A 5,644-nucleotide genomic window follows, 5' to 3' on the forward strand; every position below is an offset into this window, starting at 1 on the left:
ATGGCGTAGGAGTTATTCTGAAGGAACAGTATGCGAATAGTGTTTTGGAGGTGAAAAGGGTGTCGGATAGAGTGATGTTTATGAAGCTGGAAATTGATGGTGTAATGATTAATGTTGTTAGTGCATATGCTCCACAAGTTGGGTGTGCAATGGATGAGAAAAAAAATTTTGGAGTGAATTGGATGAAGTGGTGATGACTGTACCCAAGGGTGAGAGAGTGGTGATTGGAGCAGATTTAAATGAGCATGTTGGTGAAGGGAACAGTGGGGATGAGGAAGTGATGGGTAGGTATGGTGTTAAACAAAGGAATGCAGAAGGTCAGATGGTAGTGGATTTTGCGAAAAGGATGGATATGGCTGTGGTGAATACGTATTTTAACAAGAGGGAGGAGCATAGGGTTACATACAAGAGTGGAGGAAGATGCACACAGGTGGATTATATCTTATGTATGAGGGCCAGTTTGAAGGAGATTGGAGACTGTAAAGTGGTGGCCGGAGAAAGTGTAGTTAGGCAGCATAGGATGGTGGTTTGTAGGATGACGTTGGTGATCAAGAAGAGGAGGAGGAGTGTGAGGGCAGCACCAAGGATCAAATGGTGGAAATTGAAAAAGGGTAATTGTGAGGTGGAGTTCAGGGATGAGTTAAGACAGGCACGGGGTGGCAATGAAGAGTTACCAAATAGCTGGGTAACTACAGCAGAGCAAGTAAGGGAGACGGCTAGAAAGGTGCTTGGTATCACATCGGGACAGAGGAAGGACGACAAGGAGACATGGTGGTGGAATGAGGAAGTACAGAAGAGTATACAGGCAAAGAGGTTGGCAAAGAAGAAGTGGGATTGTCAGAGAGATGACGAAAGTAGACAGGAGTATAAGGAGATGAGGTACATGGCAAAGAGAGAGGTGGCAAAGGCTAAGGATAAGGCATATGAAGAGTTGTATGAAAGGTTGGACACTAAGGAGGGAGAAAAGGACCTGTACCGATTGGCTAGACAGAGGGACCAAGCTAGGAAAGATGTGCAGCAGGTAAAGGTGATAAAGGATAATGAGGGAAACATACTCACAAGCGAGGAGAGTGTGTTGAGGAGATGGAAAGAGTACTTTGAGGGGTTGATGAATTAAGAGAATGAGAGGGAGAGATGGTTGGATGATGTACGGATAGTGAATCATGAAGTACAATGGTTTAGCAAGGAGGAAGTAAGGATAGCTATGAAGAGAATGAAGACTGGAAAGGCTGTTGGCCCAGATGACATACCTGTGGAAGCATGGAGGTGTTTAGGTGAAATGGCAGAGGAGTTTTTAACCAGATTGTTTAATGAAATCTTGGAAAGTGAGAGGATGCCTGGGGAATGGAGAAAAAGTGTTTTGCTACTGATTTTTAAGAATACGGGTGATGTGCAGAGCTGTAGTAACTACAGAGGGATTAAATTGATCAGTCACAGCATGAAGTTATGGGAAAGAGTAGCGGAAGCTAGGTTAAGAAGGGATGTGATTATTAGTGAACAGCAGTATGGTTTCATGCCGGGAAAGAGCTCTACAGATGCAATGTTTGCTCTGAGAGTGTTGATGGAGAAGTACAGAGAATGTCAGAAGGAGTTGCATTGTGTTTTTGTAGACTTGGAGAAAGCATATGACAGGGTGCCTAGAGAGGAGTTGTGGTATTGTATGAGGAAGTCAGGAGTGTCAGAGAAGTATGTAAGAGTGGTACAGGATATGTACGAGGGTAGTGTAACAGCGGTGAGGTCTGCGGTGGGAGTGACGGATGCATTTATGGTGGAGGTGAGGTTACATCAAGGATCAGCTCTGAGCCCTTTCTTATTTGCAATGGTGACGGACAGGTTGACAGACGAGATCAGACAGGAGTCCCCATGGACTATGATATTTGCAGATGACATTGTGATCTGTAGTGAGAGTAGGGAACAGGTGGAGGAGACCCTGGAGAGATGGAGATATGCTCTAGAGAGAAGAGGAATGAAGGTCAGCAGGACTAAGACAGAATATATGTGTGTGAATGAGAGGGAAGATAGAGGAATGGTGAGGATGCAAGGAGTAGAGGTGGCGAAGGTGGATGAGTTTAAATACTTGGGGTCAGTAGTTCAGAATAATGGTGAGTGTGGGAGAGAGGTGAAGAAGAGAGTACAGGCAGGATGGAGTGGGTGGAGTGATTTGTGACAGACGAGTACCTGTAAGAGTGAAAGGGAAGGTCTACAAAAGGGTAGTGAGACCAGCTATGTTATATGGGTTGGAGACAGTGGCATTGACAAAAAGGCAGGAGTATGAGCTGGATGTGGCAGTGTTAAAGATGTTAAGATTTGCTCTGGGTTTGAAGAGGGTGGACAGGATTAGGAATAAGTATATTAGAGGGTCAGCCCAGGTTGGAAGACTTGGAGACAAAGCCAGAGAGGCAAGATTACGTTGGTTTGGACATGTGCTGAGAAGGGATGCGGAGTATATTGGGAAAAAGATGTTAAGGATGAAGCTACCAGGTAACAGGAAAAGAGGAAGGCCTAAGATAAGGTTTATGGATGTGGTGAGAGAGGACATGCAGGTGGTTGGTGTGACAGAGCAAGTTGCAGAGGACAGGAAGAAATGGAAACAGGTGATCCGCTGTGGCGATCCCTAACGGGAACAGCCGAAAGAAGATGATGATGATCTGTAATCTAGGAAATTTAAATTATACAAGATAAAAAGCAACATAGCACATAGACAACCAAAAGCAATGAACAGCAGTAAAATGTAGGGGAAAATTAAAGCCTACAAAATTTATAAACCTCTGAACGATATTGTAGAAAATATGAGCCTGTTAAAATGCTCATAGTGGTGGAAGTATACATGTTTATTTCATTTCAAAATGTTGAACAGTTAGAAATTCAGAACTATAATGTGCATTTTGCAATTCATTCTTTTTCTCTGTAAGCATTTTATATTCTAATACTCAGTAGTCTGAACATGGGAATAGTGTGACTAAATGAGTGAAATTGTGGATTTACATATACTAAGACTGAAATTGGCATTTCTCATCGTATTCCATTTTTCAGCAAGATGTGATGATCTCAGAATATATATATATATATATATATATATATATATATATATATATATATATATATATATATATATATATACGTTTGGGGATGTGGGGGTTTCTATCCCCACATCGGGATGGGGGAATAGATGGGCCTGCCCCTGTAATAAACAACTTCAGAGGAGAACAGCAGTGTTTGGAATTTGCTGTTTTCCCCTGTTTTAATAGTTATATATTCAAAATGCTGAGGCTTGCAGTTATGAGTCTCACAATTACAAACAGAAGCCTTTTCTCTGTGTATAAATATTATTTTTTTTAATAAACCACACCTTTTGCTTTTCATTTATATAACTTATGAGAATCCCTAAGAGTAGTTAATTTCTTTTTATATGGATGGTCCAGCTATAACTACAAGGAATTATCTTGCCATAAAGCAGCTTATGAAAAAAATGGAAACTGTGAATTTGTCCCTGTGTGCGAGTAGAATTGTTGAAAAGCCTAACAAGTCACAGTTTATTACATTCCTGCATGTTATTTGGAAAGAACCTTGAGGAGGAGTTGCTTTCAGAGAGGGAGGAAAGACACTGGAGAATTATTTTTACTTTACAAAGAATCTTGGTGTATCCTTAGATTGATTTAGTAACAACTTTTAAGAGAAAGCAAGTAAACGAAAAAGAATACTTAATATTATGAGGCTTTTTTCTAGCAAATGAATGCATGCTTAGTAGTAATTATATATCTGGCCCTCATGTCTCCATAAAAACAATCTGATAAAGAGAAATTGTCTGGTTTTCATGTCTGCACGAGGAGAATCTGATAACAAGAAATTGACTGTCTGTTTGTCATGATCTATGGACACAATCTGATAAAGAGAAATTGGTTGCAATCTGGTGGAAAGTGGCTGGGGAAAAAAAGAAAAAAGAAACTGGCAAGAAGATAATGTCTCTGAAAGCATTCAGGGGGTTTTCCAGCTGGTAGAGCTCTAAAGATAAGACAAAAGCAGTTAGCACTTAGTAGAACCACAGGCTGCACCATGCGTCTTAGCATGATTAACCTTTCTCTTAGGTTAATTCAAGTCTATGAGTGTGGTTGTCAGTTGGGGCATTTGTTCCTGTTAAGTGGGTAAAACTTCAATATTTGAAGATGTACATATTTTTGTGTGTTAGTATTACATTAATAGGCTTTAGTGGGTATTGGGGGTTTGATTGTTTTTTTTTGTTTGAGTACTTTCAATAGAATAAAACGTTTTATAAGATGTGACATACGCTCAGATGGATGTGACAAGAAACAACTATATAAAATTTCAAGCTGCCAAACAGTGTATGCATGTAGCACAAAAGCTGGAAATAGACCTTTAACAAAAAGGTGTCATACATAAAAGGTGGGAATAATAACTTTTTAATACAATAATGCTTTCTGTAGTATCTTTAAATGTCAGTGGTCCCACAGTTAAATACAAAAAAATAAAGAATATTGAACTGTATTAAAAAGTGTTGAGTGCAAATAGTTGTGTTACAGGAAACCCACTTGGAAAGAACTGAACATGTGAATTTGATAAAGAAAGGTTTTCAAGATGGTTATTTAGCAGAATATCTGGGACTAAGGAAAAGAGAACTTATATTAATTGGAACATGGAGCTCCAATAGTGATAGAAAAGGATAATAAAGATAATAATGGGAGATTTGTAGTGCTAAGGGGCTACTGGCAAGGAAGGAGGATTACACTGGCATGTATTTATATTCCAACTAAAACTGCTATAATGGAGCTTAAGAAAATTCTGGAGGAAATAATCCGTTTTCAGCAAGGAATATTACTTATAGAGGGGAATGGAATTTGATTTGTAGCAGTGATGATGTGTCTGGAGGGCCCAAAAGGGAAAGTGTAACAATGAAGGGTAGATTTTTTTTAAGAAATTTATGAAAATATTTGGCATGGAAGATGTGAATTCAGTAATAGGAGTTCTGAGTGAATTTTCATATTATTTCCAAAGATATAAAAAACAGGCTAGGCTTGACAGAATTTACATTTAATAGGAACATGTGCATTTAATTGAAGGTCTTGATACATACCCAATAACTATTTCAGATCATGCACCAATAATAACTAAAATAAAAACACAGTGTAATAAAATAAAAATTAGATACTGTCACTTTCCCACCTATCTGTTGAAAGAGGAATTTAAAGAATGGGTAGTGGAGATTATTCAGGAGCTGTTTGAGAGGGTAGAAAGTACTTCTGAAAATATAGCTAGGGAGTGGGATAAAATTAAGGTGGCATTTAAAAATAGGATGGAAATAAAAGAAAGGGGGCTATGGTTAAGAAGTAACAATAATTATTTAGAGGGACTGACAAATGTTAAAGTATTGCAGAATGTCGGACTCTCACAAAAGAAGAAGAGGGCCAACTGCTAAATGCTAGAAAATAAGGGATTACCTCAATAATATACATGAGTTTACAAAGATTGCTGTTAAGCAACTGTTTTTTGATAACACTAGAGCACAAAAACCTTTAACACAATGACTTAGGCAACATAAAGTAGAAAGGGCTGTTGCCAAGCTTAGGGAGCTTGTAACAAGAGATCCTGTAGAGGTAATACAAATACTTTGGAAATTCTGCTTAACAAA

This window comes from Protopterus annectens, chromosome 2.part1, assembly GCF_019279795.1.
Source record: "Protopterus annectens isolate FY-2018-M chromosome 2.part1, PAN1.0, whole genome shotgun sequence".
Lineage (NCBI taxonomy): Eukaryota > Metazoa > Chordata > Ceratodontiformes > Protopteridae > Protopterus > Protopterus annectens.